General features: G+C 48.7%; 1 protein-coding gene across 3 annotated transcripts in view; it reads right to left on the bottom strand.

Annotated features, from left to right (window-relative positions):
• LOC135054849 (zinc finger protein 585A-like) overlaps nucleotides 1-20,171 on the bottom strand; it is a 166,486-nt gene that overhangs the window by 16,935 nt on the left and 129,380 nt on the right. The window contains exon 1 of one of the 3 annotated variants that reach the window (XM_063958249.1): nucleotides 8,060-8,135. The exons of the other annotated variants lie outside the window; for them this stretch is intronic. The gene's annotated coding sequence lies outside the window, so the exon portion shown is untranslated. Of the gene's footprint in view, nucleotides 1-8,059; nucleotides 8,136-20,171 lie in introns of those variants that run through there. 3 annotated transcript variants of the gene reach the window in all.

Here is a 20,171-nt window from a genome sequence, read left to right on the forward strand (position 1 = left end):
TTTTGTCCGCTTGCCAACAAAGGACTGCGCCTGATAATACGGCGTCTTATTTTGAGAGGCGACCTGGGGTACAAACGTGGATTTCCCAGTTGTTGCCGTGGCCACCAGGTCTAAAAGACCGACCCCAAATGTCCCCTTTTAAAGGCAATACTTCCAAATGCCGTTTGGAATCCGCATCACCTGACCATTTTACTGGTAGAAATGGACAACGCACTTATACTTGATGCCAGTCGGCAAATATTCCGCTGTGCATCATGCATATATAGAAATGCATCTTTTAAATGCTCTATAGGCAATAATATACTATCCTTATCTAGGATATCAATATTTCCAGTCAGGGAATCCGACCATGCCAACCCAGCACTGCACCTCCAGGCTGAGGCGATTGCTGGTCGCAGTATAACACCAGTATGTGTGTGAATACATTTTTGGATACCCTCCTGCTTTCTATCAGCAGGATCCTTAAGGGCGGCCATCTCATGAGAAGGTAGAGCCCTTGTTCTTACAAGCGTGTGAGCGCCTTATCCCCCCTAGGGGGTGTTTCCCAACGCACCCTAACCTCTGGCGGGAAAGGGTATACAGCTTTTATCAATTGTTATCGGGGGGAAACCCACGTATCATCACACACCTCATTTTATTTTTCAGATTCAGGAAAACTACAGGTAGTTTTTCCCTCACCGAACATAATACCCCTTTTTGGTGGTACTCGTATTATCAGAAATGTATAAAACATTTTCCATTGTCTCAATCATGTAACGTGTGGCCCTACTGGAAATCACGGTTGTCTCTTCACCGTCGACACAGGAGTCGGTATCCGTGTCGGCGTCTGTATCTGCCATCTGAGGTAACGGGCGCTTTAGAGCCCCTGACGGCCTATGAGACGTCTGGACAGGCACAAGCTGAATAGCCGGCTGTCTCATGTCAACCACTGTTTTTTTTTTATACAGAGCTGACACTGTCACGTAATTTTCAACAGTACATCCACTCAGGTGTCGACCCCGTAGGTGGTGACATCACTGTTACAGACACTCTGCTCCGTCTCCACATCATTTTTCTCCTCATACATGTCGACACAAACGTACCGACACACAGCACACACACAGGGAATGCTCTGATAGAGGACAGGACCCCACTAGCCCTTTGGGGAGACAGAGGGAGAGTATGCCAGCACACACCAGAGCGCTATATATATATATATGCAGGGATAACCTTATATAAGTGTTTTTCCCCTTATAGCTGCTGTATGATTTAATACTGCGCCTAATTAGTGCCCCCCTCTCTTTTTTTAACCCTTTCTGTAGTGCAGGGAAGAGCCAGGGAGCTTCCCTCCAACTGAGCTGTGAGGGAAAATGGCGCCAGTGTGCTGAGGAGATAAGGCCGCCGAAAAGGGGGCGGAGCCTATCACCCATTTTTCTGTATATTCTGGCAGGGGTTAAATGCATCCATATAGCCCAGGAGCTATATGTGATGCATTTTTTGCCATGTAAGGTATTTTTATCGTGTTTTATTGCGTCTCAGGGCGCCCCCCCCAGCGCCCTGCACCCTCAGTGACCGGAGTATGAAGTGTGCTGAGAGCAATGGCGCACAGCTGCAGTGCTGTGCGCTACCTTATTGAAGACAGGAACGTCTTCTGCCGCCGATTTTTCCGGACCTCTTCGCTCTTCTGGCTCTGTAAGGGGGCCGGCGGCGCGGCTCCGGGACCCATCCATGCTGAACCTGTGATCGTCCCTCTGGAGCTAATGTCCAGTAGCCAAGAAGCCCAATCCACTCTGCACGCAGGTGAGTTCGCTTCTTCTCCCCTTAGTCCCTCGATGCAGTGAGCCTGTTGCCAGCAGGTCTCACTGAAAATAACAAACCTAAACTAAAACTTTCACTAAGAAGCTCAGGAGAGCCCCTAGTGTGCACCCTTCTCGTCGGGCACAGAAATCTAACTGAGGCTTGGAGGAGGGTCATAGGGGGAGGAGCCAGTGCACACCAGTTAGTCCTAAAGCTTTCTTTAGATGTGCCCAGTCTCCTGCGGAGCCGCTATTCCCCATGGTCCTTACGGAGTCCCCAGCATCCACTTAGGACGTTAGAGAAATAAGACTGATGCATTTCATCTATATACAAAACCTCTCCCAACACAATAGGAATCTGTTATGTCACTACCAAAGGGCTAATAATGTGTGCTGCTTATACTGCCAGTACCATGAAAGCATTATGTACAGAATAAAAAGAAAACAAGACATTAATTTATTCTTTAATATTCAAGAAAAACAAATAATAGGAATTTACTCACCGGTAATTCTATTTCTCGTAGTCCGTAGTGGATGCTGGGTACTCCGTAAGGACCATGGGGTATAGACGGGCTCCGCAGGAGACTGGGCACTCTTAAAAGAAAGATTAGGTACTATATCTGGTGTGCACTGGCTCCTCCCTCTATGCCCCTCCTCCAGACCTCAGTTAGGGAAACTGTGCCCGGAAGAGCTGACATTACTAGGAAAGGATTTGGAATCCAGGGTAAGACTCATACCAGCCACACCAATCACACCGTACAACTCGTGATAACTATACCCAGTTAACAGTATGAACAATAACTGAGCCTCTCTTAACAGATGGCTCATACAATAACCCTTTAGTTAAGCAATAACTATATACATGTATTGCAGAGAGTCCGCACTTGGGACGGGCTCCCAGCATCCACTACGGACTACGAGAAATAGAATAACCGGTGAGTAAATTCTTATTTTCTCTGACGTCCTAGTGGATGCTGGGTACTCCGTAAGGACCATGGGGATTATACCAAAGCTCCCAAACGGGCGGGAGAGTGCGGATGACTCTGCAGCACCGAATGAGCAAACTCAAGGTCCTCCTCAGCCAGGGTATCAAACTTGTAGAATTTTGCAAAAGTGTTTGAACCCGACCAAGTAGCAGCTCGGCAAAGTTGTAAAGCCGAGACCCCTCGGGCAGCCGCCCAAGAAGAGCCCACCTTCCTCGTGGAATGGGCTTTTACTAATTTAGGATGCGGCAGTCCAGCCGCAGAATGTGCAAGCTGAATCGTGCTACAGATCCAGCGAGCAATAGTCTGCTTTGAAGCAGGAGCACCCAACTTGTTGGGTGCATGCAGGATAAATAGCGAGTCCGTTTTTCTGACTCTAGCCGTCCTGGAAACAAAGTTTCAGGGCCCGGACTACGTCCAGCAACTTGGAATCCTCCAAGTCCCTAGTAGCCGCAGGCACCACAATAGGTTGGTTCAAATGAAACGATGATACCACCTTAGGGCGAAATTGGGGACGAGTCCTCCATTCTGCCCTTTCCATATGGAAGATCAGATATGGGCTTTTACATGACAAAGCCGCCAATTCTGACACACGCCTAGTCCAAGCTAAGGCCAAAAGCATGACCACTTTCCACGTGAGATATTTTAGCTCCACGGTCTTAAGTGGCTCAAACCAGTGGGATTTTAGGAATCCAACACACGTTAAGATCCCAAGGTGCCACTGGAGGCACAAAAGGGGCTGAATATGCAGCACCCCTGTAACAACGTCCGAATTTCAGGCAGTGAAGCCAGTTCTTTTTGAGAGAAAAAGGGATAGGGCCGAAATCTTGGCCTTTATGGATCCTAATTTTAGGCCCATAGTCACTCCTGACTGTAGGAAGTGCAGGAATCGACCCCCCTGGAATTCCTCTGTTTGGCCTTCCCGGCCACACACCAAGCAACCTATTTTCGCCATATACAGTGAAAAAGTCTTGCTGTCACGTCTTTCCTAGCCTTTATCAGCGTAGGAATAACTGCATCCGGAATGCCCTTTTCCGCTAGGATCCGGCGTTCAACCGCCATGCCGTCCAACGCAGCCGCGGTAAGTCTTGGATCAGACAGGGTCCCTGTTGCAACATGTCCTGACTGAGAGGCAGAGGCCATGGGTCCTCTGAGAGCATTTCTTGCAGTTCCGGGTACCGAGTCCTTCTTGGCCAATCCGAAGCAAAGAATATTGTTCACACTCCTCCGTTTATTACAATTCTCAGCCCTTGGGTCTGAGAGGAAGAGGAGGGAATATATAGACCGACTGGAACACCCACGGTGTTACTAGTGCGACCACAGCTATCGCCTGAGAGTCCCTTGACCCAGCGTAAAACCTTTTTTTATCTTTTTAATGAGGTGGGACGCCATGTAGTCCACCTGAGGCAGTTTCCATCAATTTGCAAAACTGCGTGAAGACTTCCTGATGAAGTCACCACTTTCCCGAGTGGAGGTCGTGTCCACTCCCGGAATGAACACTGCTGACAGTGCGCTTACTTGATTCTCCGCCCAGCGAAGAATTCTGGTGGCTTCTACCCTCGCCACCCTGCTCCTTGTGCCGCCCTGGCGGTTTACATGAGACCCTGCGGTCTGACTGGATCAGAACCGGTTGGTCGCGAAGCAGGAACTCCGCTTGACTTAGGGCGTTGTATATGGCCCTTAGTTCCAGGATATTGATGTGAAGGCAAGTCTGTTGGCTTGACCACAAACCTTGGAATTTTCTTCCCTGTGTAACTGCCCCCCACCCTCGGAGGCTTGCATCCGTGGTCACCAGGACCCAGTCCTGAATGCCGAATCTGCGGCCCTCGAGAAGGTGAGCACTCCGCAGCCACCACAGGAGAGACACCCTGGCCCTGGGGGATAGGGTGATTAACCGATGCATCTGAAGATGTGATCCGGACCACTTGTCCAGTAAGTTCCATTGTCCTTGCATGGAACCAGCCGAAGGGGATGGCCTCGTATGATGCCATCATCCTTCCCAGGACTCGAATGCAGTGATGCACTGACACCTGTTTTGGTTTTCAATGGATTCCTGACCAGTGTCATGAGCTCCTGAGCTCTCTCTATCCGGAGATAAACCCTCTTCTGGTCTGTGTCTAGGATCATGCCTAGGCGAGGCAGATGAGCTGTAGGAACCAACTGCGACTTCGGAATATATAGAATCCAGTCGTGTTGCCGTTTCACTTCCAGAGAAGGTTATACGCTGTCCAGCAACTGCTCTCTTGATCTCGCTTTTATGAGGAGATCATCCAAGTATGTGATAATAGTGACACCTTGCTTCTGCAGGAGCACCATCATATCCGCCATTACCTTGGTGAAATTGGTAATGACAATCCCGTACCGCAATTCTGAGGTACGCCTGATGAGGTGGATAAATGGGGACACGAAGGTTTGCATCCCTTATGTCCCGATTCATTTCAGGCTTGCAATGACCGCTCTTAGCGATTCCATCTTGAACCTGAACCTTTTCAGGTATATGTTCAGGGATTTTAATACGATATGGGTCTAACCGAACCGCCTGGTTTCGGGATTATAACATGGTCGAATAATAACACCCTTTTGTTGAAGGAGGGGACCCTTGACCACCACCTGTTGAAGATACAATTTACGAATTGCAGTTAACACTGGCTCCCTCTCTTGGGGGGGAAGCCCGCCGGGTCCTCGGTGAGGGGGCATCGTCTCACAGTCCAGCCTGTATCCCTGCAATACAATTTCTATTGCCCAGGGATCTAACAGGGAGTGAACCTACTTGTGGCTGAACTTACGAAGGCGTGTCCCCACCGGGCCTAGCTCCGCCTGTGGAGCCCCAGCGACATGCGGTGGATTTTTGTAGAGGCCGGGGTGGACTTCTGTTCCTGGGGACTAGCTGTGTTGTACAGCTTCTTTCCTCTGCCCCCGGCTCTGACAAGAAAGGACGCACCTCAGACTTTCTTGTTTCTTTATTCGAAAAGCTGCATTTAATAATGTCGTGCTTTCCTAGGCTGTGCAGGAATATAAGGCAAAATATCAGAATTACCAGCTATAGCTGTGGAGACCAGGCCCGAGAACCTTTCTCCACACAATCCTCAGCCTTCCATATGCCTCTTAAGTCGGCATCATCTGTCCAATGTATATTCTACAGGACACGTCAAGCAGAAATCAACATAGCTTTTGTCTCTAGGACCCAGTATACTCATGTCCCTTTGGGCATGCTTTATAATTATATATCTATCACTTAAGACAGCATCTTAAAATATTTATATGCATACTAGGGTCTCAATCTCTGCTGATAAGGTACCTGTCCACGCTGCCACAAAGCTATAAACCCATGCCGACACAATCGCCGGTCTGGGTAGTATACTAGAATGTGCACACTATCTGCAGGATCCCTGAGAATAGCTAGTGCAAACAGGACACCCAAGGGGAAGATTCACACATCCTGGCCCTAGTGGGGAAAGGATACAGCCTGAGAATTCTCTTGTGGGAAGCTGCCGTCTCTTGTCTGGAGATTCCCGCTCTTTTTCCTCATGAGAGGAGGGAAATTTACCTCAGCATTCTTCCCCTTAACATGTGTACTCTTGTGTCAGGGACAGATGAATCATCAGTGATATGCAAATCATCTTTTATTACAATAATCATATATTGAATATCTTTTAGCCCTCTTGGCTGTAACTTTGCATTATCGTAGTCGACAGTGGAGACTCTGAAGGACTCTGTGACATAGGGACAGACCAGGGTAGATTTCCTTTCTGTTCCCTAACCTTTTGTGCAATCATTTTACCTAAGCACTTACACATATCCAAACAGGTGTCGGCGTTGTCGACGGAGACACCCTCCCACACACATATCCGCTCTATCACCTCCTTAGAGGAGCCTTTTACTTCAGACATGTCGACACACGCGTACCGACACACCACACACACAGGGGATGCTCTATTTGAAGACAGTTCCCCCACCAGGCCCTTTGGAGAGACAGAGAGAGAGTATGCCAGCACACACCACAGCGCTATATAATACAGGGATGTACACTATACTGAGTGATTTTCCCCCTATAGCAGCTTATATACACAGTTTTGCGCCTAAATTTATGTGCACCCCCTCTCTTTTTTACCCTTTGTGTACCAGGATACTGCAGGGGAGAGCCTGGGGAGCTTCCTTCCAGCTGAGCTGTGAAGAGAAAATGGCGCCGGTGTGCTGAGGAAGAAGGCCCGGCCCCCTCAGCGGCGGGCTTCTGTCCTTTTATGTACTTTAATGGCGGGGGTTAATGCACATATACAGTTTATCAGACTGTATTATGTGCTTTTCGCCAAGTAAGGTAATCTAATTGCTGCCCAGGGAGCCCCCCCCCAGCGCCCTGCACCCATCAGTGACCGGAGTGTGTGGTGTGCTAAGGGAGCAATGGCGCACAGCTGCAGTGCTGTGCGCTACCTTAATGAAGATCGGAGTCTTCAGCCGCCGATTTTCAACTTCTCTTCGTTCTTCTGGCTCTGCAAGGGGGACGGCGGCGCGGCTCCGGGACCGGACGACCGAGGACTGGGCATGTGTTCGATCCCTCTGGAGCTAATGGTGTCCAGTAGCCTTAGAAGCCCCAGCTAGCTGCAAGCAGGTAGGTTCGCTTCTCTCCCCTCAGTCCCACGTAGCAGTGAGTCTGTTGCCAGCAGATCTCACTGAAAATAAAAACCTAACAAATACTTTCTTTTCTAGGAAGCTCAGGAGAGCCCCTAGGGTGCATCCAGCTCTGGCCGGGCACAGATACTAACTGAGGTCTGGAGGAGGGGCATAGAGGGAGGAGCCAGTGCACACCAGATATAGTACCTAATCTTTCTTTTAAGAGTGCCCAGTCTCCTGCGGAGCCCGTCTATACCCCATGGTCCTTACAGAGTACCCAGCATCCACTAGGACGTCAGAGAAATTTTTTTAGTGTGCAACTTTACTAGGTGATTATGAATACATCACCTGACTGAGATGCACCTTTGAGAACTCTGAGATATATTACACAGCATTTTTTTTTTTACCAAACTTTATTATCTGTCAACACCATCCCAATCACTTCTCATTTTTACGGCCTCATTTTAAGTCATATCAACATTCTAAAAAGGAACACTTCTTCAGTTCCTTCTCACCTAATCTCATAAACTAATTATTTTAGTCTACGCCAATGGTCGAAAATAGCACCACAGTGACAATCACTGGTTGGAGCTAAAAGTCATCCGATCTTCATCAATGTCTAACTTTTCTAGGCCCCTGATTGGCTGAGCTTTAATTTCCCTGCCTTCTAAAACATATTATGATTTGCAATACCTTTTTGAAGATAAAAACAGCATGGGAAAGGGTGCTGGACTGCGATGTTCAGAGACGTGGTCCTGAATTTGTAATTCGAATGTTGTGCATTATAATTAGGGATCCCAATTTTTCATTATAACCAAAACAAGATCCCATTAGGGGCTTTCCCGTGGATTTTTTTTAAATTAAATTAAAACTGGAAAAAAATAATTAGAGATACTTAACGGCTGCATTATCCATCAGCCTATTTCAATCTGAGTGTCCCCTGTGACACGGCGATGCCCCCAGAGCTCATGTTGTACAGTGCGGCTTCTGATTCTGTCAAGAGCTGTTGGGGGCGGGGCCACAGCTCAGACAGAGGGGTCTAATCATGAAGCAGTGAAAACTGTGGAGAAGTGAGCCTGTGGAGAAGAACCAATCAGCATTCAAGTAACATTTATAATTTGCATGCTATAAAATCATACAGAGCAGCTGATTGGTTGCCATGGGCAACTTCTCCACTGGCTCACTTCTCAACTCTTTTCACTGCTTCATGAATACACCCCAGAGCCTGCTCAGATCTTCTGTAGCACTGCACAGCACTACAGCAAGCAGCAGTGTCAATAGTCAGGAACCCTTCCCTCTTTTATTTGGCACCCCAAAATTCTATTCCCTGAGATCCTGTCATCCACCCTTTTCCCACCTGGTATCCTGACCTTTGACACCCTTCTCTTTGCCCATGGCACCTTATTTTCTGGTTCCCCATGGATCATGTCCTCTTACATCCTCAACTCTACCCTGTTTAGAATAAAAACCGGATCAACACCAAAGTCTATGTAGCAGCTCACTGTTAATGGAATACAGGTTGAGTATCCCATATCCAAATATTCCGTAATACGGAATTTTTTGAGTGAGAGTGAGATAGTGAAACCTTTGTTTTCTGATGGCTCAGTGTACACAAACTTTGTTTAATACACAAAGTTATTAAACACATTGTATTAAATGACCTTCAGGCTGTGTGTATAAGGTGTGTATGAAACGTAAATGAATTGTGTGAATGTACACACACTTTGTTTAATGCACAAAGTTATTCAAAATATTGGCTAAAATTACCTTCAGGCTGTGTGTATAAGGTGTATATGAAACATAAATGCATTCTGTGCTTAGACTTAGGTCCCATCGCCATGATATCTCATTATGGTATGCAATTATTCCAAAATACGGAAAAATCCGATATCCAAAATACCTCTGGTCCCAAGCATTTTGGATAAGGGATACTCAACCTGTATTTCGTTAACTTTGAAAACCACTGATTTTATTTGCGCGTGAATCGACCACCCAAATTACAGGAATAATGAAGGCTGAACTCTGGAAGTGGTACTTGTAACCGATTAGGGAATAGCATAGCAATATAGCACAATAATCAGATATAGTTATATCAGTCATAGCTGGCAGTACAGCGGGATAAAGCTAGAGACTTGCTGTATAACATATTACAGCTAGGAACCTGGGGGTCATCCGAGTTGATCGCTCGCTAGCTACTTTTCGCAGCTGTACAAACGCATAGTCGCCGCCCATGGGGGAGTGCATTTTTGCTTTGCAAGTGTCATAGGCCTATGCAGCCGAGCGCAGGAAAACCATTTTGTGCAGTTTCAGAGTAGGTCTGGACTTACTCAGCCCATGCGACCACTTCAGTCTTTTTGGTGCCGGAATTGACGTCAGACACCCGCCCTGCAAACGCCTGCGTTTTCCCAAACACTCCCAGAAAACGGTCAGTTGACACCCATAAACGCCCTCTTTCTGTCAATCACCTTGCGTTCGGCTGTGCGGATGGAATCTTTGCTAAATCCATCGCCCAGCAGCGATCCTCTTTGTACACGTACGACGCACCTGCGCATTGCGGTGCATACGCATGCACAGTTTTTTTACCTGATCGATGCACTGCTAGCTGACAGCATTGGGCCACAGTAATTCCCATCTCTCCCAGCACCCAGAAAATAAGATTTTACTTACCGGTAAATCTATTTCTCGTAGTCCGTAGTGGATGCTGGGGACTCCGTAAGGACCATGGGGAATAGACGGGCTCCGCAGGAGACAGGGCACTTTAAGAAAGAATTTGGATTCTGGTGTGTTCTGGCTCCTCCCTCTATGTCCCTCCTCCAGACCTCAGTTAGAGAAACTGTGCCCGAAAGAGCTGACAGTACAAGGAAAGGATTTTGGAATCCAGGGCAAGACTCATACCAGTCACACCAATCACACTGTATAACTTGTGATAAACATACCCAGTTAACAGTATGAACAACAACGGAGCATCAGATATACCCTGATGCAACCATAACATAACCCTTATTTAAGCAATAACTATATACAAGTATTGCAGAAGAAGTCCGCACTTGGGACGGGCGCCCAGCATCCACTACGGACTACGAGAAATAGATTTACCGGTAAGTAAAATCTTATTTTCTCTAACGTCCTAGTGGATGCTGGGGACTCCGTAAGGACCATGGGGATTATACCAAAGCTCCCAAACGGGCGGGAGAGTGCGGATGACTCTGCAGCACCGAATGAGCAAACACAAGGTCCTCCTCAGCCAGGGTATCAAACTTGTAGAACTTTGCAAAGGTGTTTGAACCTGACCAAGTAGCTGCTCGGCAAAGCTGTAATGCCGAGACCCCTCGGGCAGCCGCCCAAGAAGAGCCCACCTTCCTTGTGGAATGGGCCTTAACTGATTTAGGCAGCGGCAACCCAGCCGCAGAATGAGCCTGCTGAATCGTGTTACAGATCCAGCGAGCAATAGTTTGCTTTGAAGCAGGCGCCCCAAGCTTGTTGGAAGCATACAGGATAAACAAAGATTCTGTTTTCCTGACCTTAGCCGTTCTGGCTACATAAACCTTCAAAGCCCAGACTACATCCAGTGACTCGGAATCATCCAAGTCAGTAGTAGATATAGGCACCACAATAGGTTGGTTTATATGAAAGGATGAAACCACTTTCGGCAGAAATTGTGGGTGGTCCGCAATTCTGCTCTATCCGCATGGAAAACCAGATAAGGGCTTTTATGTGACAAAGCCGCCAATTCTGACACACGCCTAGCCGAAGCCAAGGCTAATAGCATGACCACCTTCCACGTGAGATATTTTACTTCCATCGTTTTGAGTGGTTCAAACCAGTGTGATTTCAGGAAACTCAACACCACGTTAAGATCCCAAAGGCTGAATATGCAGCACTCCCTTTACAAACGTCTGAACTTCAGGCAGAGAAGCCAGTTCTTTTTGAAAGAAAATGGATAAGGTCGAAATCTGAACCTTAATGGAACCCAATTTAAGGCCCAAAGTCACTCCCGACTGTAGGAAGTGAAGGAAAAAGCCCAGCTGGAATTCCTCCGTAGGGGCATTCCTGGCCTCACACCAAGCCACATATTTTCGCCATATACGGTGATAATGTTGAGCCGTCACATCCTTCCTAGCCTCTATCAGCATAGGAATGACCTCATCCGGAATGCCTTTTTCTGCTAGGATCCGGCGTTCAACCGCCATGCCGTCAAACGCAGCCGCGGTAAGTCTTGGAACAGACAGGGCCCCTGTTGCACAAGTCCTGTCCTAGAGGCAGAGGCCACGGGTCCTCTGTGAGCATTTCTTGCAGATCTGGATACCAAGTCCTTCTTGGCCAATCCGGAACAATGAGTATTGTTCTCACTCCTCGTTTCCTTATGATTTTCAGCACCTTGGGTATGAGAGGAAGAGGAGGAAATACATAGACCGACGGGAACACCCACGGTGTCACCAGTGCGTCCACAGTTATCGCCTGAGGGTCTCTTGACCTGGCGCAATATCTCTGCAGCTTTTTGTTGAGGCGGGATGCCATCATGTCCACCTGTGGCAGTTCCCACCGACTTGCAATCTGCGTGAAGACTTCTTGATGAAGTCCCCACTCTCCCGGGTGGAGGTCGTGCCTGCTGAGGAAGTCTGCTTCCCAGTTGTCCACTCCCGGAATGAACACTGCTGACAGTGCGCTTACGTGATTCTCCGCCCAGCGAAGAATTCTGGTGGCTTCTACCATCGCCACCCTGCTCCTTGTGCCGCCTTGGCGGTTTACATGAGCCACTGCGGTGATGTTGTCTGACTGAATCAGAACCGGTTGGTCGTGAAGCAGGGACTCCGCTTGACGTAGGGCGTTGTATATGGCCCTTAGTTCCAGGATGTTGATGTGAAGGCAAGTCTCCTGATTTGACCACAGCCCTTGGAAATTTCTTCCCTGTGTGACTGCCCCCCACCCTCGGAGGCTTGCATCCGTGGTCACCAGGACCCAGTCCTGAATGCTGAATCTGCGACCTTCGAGAAGGTGAGCACTCTGCAGCCACCACAGGAGAGACATCCTGGCCCTGGGGGATAGGGTGATTAACCGATGCATCTGAAGATGTGATCCGGACCACTGTCCAGTAAGTCCCATTGGAAGGTCCTCGCATGGAACCTGCCGAAGGGAATGGCCTCGTATGATGCCACCATCCTTCCCAGGACTCGAGTGCAGTGATGCACTGACACCTGTTTTGGTTTTAATAGATTCCTGACCAGTGTCACGAGCTCCTGAGCTCTCTCTATCGGGAGATAAACCCTTTTCTGGTCTGTGTCTAGGATCATGCCTAGGAGAGGCAGATGAGCTGTAGGAACCAGCTGCGACTTTGGAATATATAGACTCCAGCCGTGTTTCCGTTACACTTCCAGAGAAAGTGATACGCTGTTCAGCAACTGCTCTCTTGATCTCGCTTTTATGAGGAGATCGTCCAAGTACGTGATAATAGTGGCACCTTGCTTCCGCAGGAGCACCATCATTTCCGCCATTACCTTGGTGAATATTCTCGGGGCCGTGGAGAGACCAAACGGCAACGTCTGAAATTGGTAATGACAATCCCGTACCGCAATTCTGAGGTACGTCTGATGAGGTGGATAAATGGGGACATGAAGGTATGCATCCTTTATGTCCAGAGTCACCATAAAATCTCCCCCTTTCAGGCTTGCAATGACCGCTCTTAGCGATTCCATCTTGAACTTGAACCTTTTCAGGTATATGTTCAGGGATTTTAAATTCAATATGGGTCTGACCGAACCGTCTGGTTTCGGGACTACAACATGGTCGAATAATAACCCCCTCCTTGTTGAAGGAGGGGAACCTCCTTGACCACCACCTGTTGAAGATACAATTTGTGAATTGCAGTTAACACTGTTTCCCTCTCGTGGGGGGAAGCCGGCAGGGCCGTCGGTGAGGGGGCATCTCCTCAAAGTCCAGCTTGTATCCCTGAGACACAATATCTATTGCCCAGGGATCTAACAGGGAGTGAACCCACTTGTGGCTGAACTTACGAAGGCGTGCCCCCACCGGGCCTAGCTCCGCCTGTGGAGCCCAAGCGACATGCGGTGGATTTTGTAGAGGCCGGGGAGGACTTCCGTTCCTGGAAACTAGCTGTGTTGTGCAGCTTCTTTCCTCTGCCCCCGCCTCTGGCAAGAAAGGACACACCTCGGACTTTCTTGTTTCTTTGTTCGAAAGGCTGCATTTGATAATGTCGTGCTTCACTAGGCTGTGCAGGAATATAAGGCAAAATATCAGAATTACCAGCTATAGCTGTGGAGACCAGGTCCGAGAACCCTTCTCCACACAATCCTCAGCCTTCCATATGCCTCTTAAGTTGGCATCATCTGTCCATTGCATATACTACAGGACACGTCAAGCAGAAATCGACATAGCTTTGTCTCTAGGACCTAGTAGACTCATGTCTCTTTGGGCATCTCCTATATAATAGCCCTGTGATTCTGTGCCTGGGTCTCTAACGCTGGGCGTGGCTAGGAGCTCTCATTGGGTTAGTGGCAGGTCTATCACACCCAGTCCACAGCTGATTGGACGAGAAACGCCCTCCCATACAGGTTACATCCAATGGGAGGCTCTGCCCTTTGCCTGCTTTGTGTTCACAGAGCAGGATTAACAATGGGACTGATGGAGCTGCTGCTCCAGCCCCACACCCCAAAATAGACCCACTGCATCTGCAGCAACATACCCTCCAACACTTTACACATAAACATTGCTGCAAATTAGAAAAAGGGGGCGTGGCCACTGGTACAGCGGCGTGGCCACGCCCCTTTTCCTATACTTTCAATGGAAGCTTCAAAAAAGGTACAGACCATAAAAAAGGTCCTGTTCCTGCCAAAAAGGTGCAGCTGGAGGGTATGCCACTGCATCTGCAGCAAGTCTCTGCACGGTAGATAGGGAAAAAATAAGAATTTACTTACCGATAATTCTATTTCTCGTAGTCCGTAGTGGATGCTGGGGACTCCGTAAGGACCATGGGGAATAGCGGCTCCGCAGGAGACAGGGCACAAAAGTAAAAGCTTTAGGATCAGGTGGTGTGCACTGGCTCCTCCCCCTATGACCCTCCTCCAAGCCTCAGTTAGGATACTGTGCCCGGACGAGCGTACACAATAAGGAAGGATTTGAATCCCGGGTAAGACTCATACCAGCCACACCAATCACACTGTACAACCTGTGATCTGAACCCAGTTAACAGCATGATAACAGCGGAGCCTCTGAAAAGATGGCTCACAACAATAATAACCCGATTTTTGTAACAATAACTATGTACAAGTATTGCAGACAATCCGCACTTGGGATGGGCGCCCAGCATCCACTACGGACTACGAGAAATAGAATTATCGGTAAGTAAATTCTTATTTTCTCTGACGTCCTAAGTGGATGCTGGGGACTCCGTAAGGACCATGGGGATTATACCAAAGCTCCCAAACGGGCGGGAGAGTGCGGATGACTCTGCAGCACCGAATAAGAGAACTCCAGGTCCTCCTCAGCCAGGGTATCAAATTTGTAGAATTTTGCAAACGTGTTTGCCCCTGACCAAGTAGCAGCTCGGCAAAGTTGTAAAGCCGAGACCCCTCGGGCAGCCGCCCAAGATGAGCCCACCTTCCTTGTGGAATGGGCATTTACATATTTTGGCTGTGGCAGGCCTGCCACAGAATGTGCAAGCTGAATTGTACTACACATCCAACTAGCAATCGTCTGCTTAGAAGCAAGAGCACCCAGTTTGTTGGGTGCATACAGGATAACCGCAAGTCAGTTTTCCTGACTCCAGCCGTCCTGGAAACCTATATTTTCAGGCCCTGACAACATCTAGCAACTTGGAGTCCTCCAAGTCCCTAGTAGCCGCAGGTACCACAATAAGCTGGTTCAGGTGAAACGCTGACACCACCTTAGGGAGAAACTGGGGACGAGTCCGCAGCTCTGCCCTGTCCGAATGGACAATCAGATATGGGCTTTTGTGAGACAAAGCCGCCAATTCTGACACTCGCCTGGCCGAGGCCAGGGCCAACAGCATGGTCACTTTCCATGTGAGATATTTCAAATCCACAGATTTGAGCGGTTTAAACCAATGTGATTTGAGGAATCCCAGAACTACGTTGAGATCCCACAGTGCCACTGGAGGCACAAAAGGGGGTTGTATATGCAGTACTCCCTTGACAAACTTCTGGACTTCAGGAACTGAAGCCAATTCTTTCTGGAAGAAAATCGACAGGGCCGAAATTTGAACCTTAATGGACCCCAATTTGAGGCCCATAGACACTCCTGTTTGTAGGAAATGCAGGAATCGACCGAGTTGAAATTCCTCCGTGGGGGCCTTCCTGGCCTCACACCATGCAACATATTTCGCCAAATGCGGTGATAATGTTGTGCGGTCACCTCCTTCCTGGCTCTGACCAGGGTAGGGATGACCTCTTCCGGAATGCCTTTTTCCCTTAGGATCCGGCGTTCAACCGCCATGCCGTCAAACGCAGCCGCGGTAAGTCTTGGAACAGACATGATCCTTGCTGAAGCAAGTCCCTTCTTAGTATCTCTTGAAGTTCCGGGTACCAAGTCCTTCTTGGCCAATCCGGAGCCACGAGTATAGTTCTTACTCCTCTCCGTCTTATAATTCTCAGTACCTTGGGTATGAGAGGCAGAGGAGGGAACACATACACCGACTGGTACACCCACGGTGTTACCAGAGCGTCCCAGCTATTGCCTGAGGGTCTCTTGACCTGGCGCAATACCTGTCCAGTTTTTTGTTCAGACGGGACGCCATCATGTCCACCTTTGGTCTTTCCCAACGGTTCACAATCATGTGGAAGACTTCCAGATGAAGTCCCCACTCTCCCGGGTGGAGGTCGTGCCTGCTGAGGAAGTCTGCTTCCCAGTTGTCCACTCCCGGAATGAACACCGCTGACAGTGTTATCACATGATTTTTTCGCCCAGCGAAGAATCCTTGCTGCCATTGCCCTCCTGCTTCTTGTGCCGCCCTGTCTGTTTACGTGGGCGACTGCCGTGATGTTGTCCGACTGGATCAGCACCGGTTGACTTTGAAGCAGAGGTCTTCCTAGGCTCAGAGCATTGTAAATTGCCCTTAGCTCCAGTATATTTATGTGGAGAGAAGTCTCCAGACTTGACCACACTCCTTGGAAATTTCTTCCCTGTGTGACTGCTCCCCAGCCTCTCAGGCTGGCATCCGTGGTCACCAGGACCCAGTCCTGAATGCCGAATCTGCTGCCCTCTAGTAGATGAGCACTCTGCAGCCACCACAGAAGAGACACCCTTGTCCTTGGAGACAGGATTATCCGCTGATGCATCTGAAGATGCGATCCGGACCATTCGTCCAGCAGATCCCACTGAAAAATTCTTGCGTGAAATCTGCCGAATGGAATCGCTTCGTAAGAAGCCACCATTTTTCCCAGGACTCTTGTGCATTGATGCACTGACACTTGGCCTGGTTTTAGGAGGTTTCTGACTATCTCGGAAAACTCCCTGGCTTTCTCCTCCGGGAGAAACACCTTTTTCTGGACTGTGTCCAGAATCATCCCTAGGAACAGCAGACGTGTCGTCGGAATCAGCTGCGATTTTGGAATATTTAGAATCCACCCGTGCTGTCGTAGAACTACTTGAGATAGTGCTACTCCGACCTCCAACTGTTCTCTGGACCTTGCTCTTATCAGGAGATCGTCCAAGTAAGGGATAATTAAGACGCCTTTTCTTTGAAGAAGAATCATCATTTCGGCCATTACCTTGGTAAAGACCCGGGGTGCCGTGGACAATCCAAACGGCAGCGTCTGAAACTGATAGTGACAGTTCTGTACCACGAACCTGAGGTACCCTTGGTGAGAAGGGCAAATTGGGACATGGAGGTAAGCATCCTTGATGTCCAGGAACACCATATAGTCCCCTTCTTCCTGGTTCGCTATCACTGCTCTGAGTGACTCCTCCTTGATTTGAACCTTTGTATGTAAGTGTTCAAAGATTTCAGATATAGAATAGGTCTCACCGAGCCGTCTGGCTTCAGTACCACAAATAGTGTGGAATAATACCCCTTTCCTTGTTGTAGGAGGGGTACTTTGATTATCACCTGCTGGGAATACAGCTTGTGAATTGTTTCCAATACTGCCTCCCTGTCGGAGGGAGACGTTGGTAAAGCAGACTTCAGGAACCTGCGAGGGGGAGACGTCTCGAATTTCCAATCTGTACCCCTGGGATACTACTTGTAGGATCCAGGGGTCCACTTGCGAGTGAGCCCACTGCGCGCTGAAACTCTTGAGACGACCCCCCACCGCACCTGAGTCCGCTTGTACGGCCCCAGCGTCATGCTGAGGACTTGGCAGAAGCGGTGGAGGGCTTCTGTTCCTGGGAAGGGGCTGCCTGCTGCAGTCTTCTTCCCTTTCCTCTACCCCTGGGCAGATATGACTGGCCTTTTGCCCGCTTGCCCTTATGGGGACGAAAGGACTGAGGCTGAAAAGACGGTGTCTTTTTCTGCTGAGATGTGACTTGGGGTAAAAAAGGTGGATTTTCCAGCTGTTGCCGTGGCCACCAGGTCCGATGGACCGACCCCAAATAACTCCTCCCCTTTATACGGCAATACTTCCATGTGCCGTTTGGAATCTGCATCACCTGACCACTGTCGTGTCCATAAACATCTTCTGGCAGACATGGACATCGCACTTACTCTTGATGCCAGAGTGCAAATATCCCTCTGTGCATCTCGCATATATAGAAATGCATCCTTTAAATGCTCTATAGTCAATAAAATACTGTCCCTGTCAAGGGTATCAATATTTTCAGTCAGGGAATCCGACCAAGCCACCCCAGCGCTGCACATCCAGGCTGAGGCGATCGCTGGTCGCAGTATAACACCAGTATGTGTGTATATACTTTTTAGGATATTTTCCAGCCTCCTATCAGCTGGCTCCTTGAGGGCGGCCGTATCTGGAGACGGTAACGCCACTTGTTTTGATAAGCGTGTGAGCGCCTTATCCACCCTAGGGGGTGTTTCCCAACGCGCCCTAACTTCTGGCGGGAAAGGGTATAACGCCAATAATTTTCTATCGGGGGAAACCCACGCATCATCACACACTTCATTTAATTTATCTGATTCAGGAAAAACTACAGGTAGTTTTTTCACACCCCACATAATACCCTTTTTTGTGGTACTTGTAGTATCAGAAATATGTAACACCTCCTTCATTGCCCTTAACATGTAACGTGTGGCCCTAATGGAAAATAAGATTTTACTTACCGATAAATCTATTTCTCGTAGTCCGTAGTGGATGCTGGGGACTCCGTCAGGACCATGGGGAAATAGCGGCTCCGCAGGAGACAGGGCACAATAATAAAAGCTTTAGGATCAGGTGGTGTGCACTGGCTCCTCCCCCTATGACCCTCCTCCAAGCCTCAGTTAGGATACTGTGCCCGGACGAGCGTGCATAATAAGGAAGGATATTGAATCCCGGGTAAGACTCATACCAGCCACACCAATCACACCGTACAACCTGTGATCTGAACCCAGTTAACAGTATGATAACAACGAAGGAGCCTCTGAAAAGATGGCTCACAACAAGAATAACCCGATTTTTGTAACAATAACTATGTACAAGTATTGCAGACAATCCGCACTTGGGATGGGCGCCCAGCATCCACTACGGACTACGAGAAATAGATTTATCGGTAAGTAAAATCTTATTTTCTCTGACGTCCTAGTGGATGCTGGGGACTCCGTCAGGACCATGGGGATTATACCAAAGCTCCCAAACGGGCGGGAGAGTGCGGATGACCCTGCAGCACCGAATGAGAGAACTCCATGTCCTCCTCAGCCAGGGTATCAAATTTGTAGAATTTAGCAAACGTGTTTTCCCCTGACCAAGTAACTGCTCGGCAAAGTTGTAAAGCCGAGACCCCTCGGGCAGTCGCCCAAGATGAGCCCCCTTCCTTTTGGAATGGGCTTTTACCGATTTTGGCTGTGGCAGGCCTGCCACAGAATGTGTAAACTGAATTGTATTACAAATCCAGCGAGCAATCGTCTGCTTAGAAGCAGGAGCACCCATCTTGTTGGGTGCATACAGGCTAAACAGCGAGTCAGATTTTCTGACTCCAGCCTTCCTGGAAACATATTTTTCAGGGCCCTGACAACGTCAAGTAACTTGGAGTCCTCCAAGTCCCTAGTACCCGCAGGTACCACAATAGGTTGGTTCATGTGAAAAACAGAAAACACCTTAAGGAGAAATTGAGGACGAGTCCTCAATTCTGCCCTGTCAGAATGAAAAATTAAGTAAGGGCTTTATATATGATAAAGCCGCCAATTCTGACACACGCCTGGCTGAAGCCAGGGCTAATAGCATCGTCACCTTCCATGTGAGATATTTTAAGTCCACAGTGGTGAGTGGTTCAAACCAATGTGACTTTAGGAAACTCAAAACAACATTGAGATCCCAAGGTGCCACTGGGGCACAAAAGGAGGCTGTATATGCAGTACCCCTTTTACAAACATCTGAACGTCAGGCACTAAAGCCAGTTCTTTCTGGAAGAAATTCGACAGGGCCGAAATTTGAACCTTAATGGACCCTAATTTTAGGCCCATAGACAGTCCTGTTTTCAGGAAATGTAGGAAACGACCCAGTTGGAATTCCTCTGTAGGGGCCTTCTTGGCCTCACACCACGCAACATATCTTCGCCAAATGCGGTGAAAATGTTTTGCGGTTACATCCTTCCTGTCTTCGACCAGGGTAGGGATGACTTCATCTGGAATGCCCTTTCAGGATCCGGCGTTCAACCGCCATGCCGTCAAACGCGGCCGCGGTAA

This window comes from Pseudophryne corroboree, chromosome 3 (assembly GCF_028390025.1).
Source record: "Pseudophryne corroboree isolate aPseCor3 chromosome 3, aPseCor3.hap2, whole genome shotgun sequence".
Lineage (NCBI taxonomy): Eukaryota > Metazoa > Chordata > Amphibia > Anura > Myobatrachidae > Pseudophryne > Pseudophryne corroboree.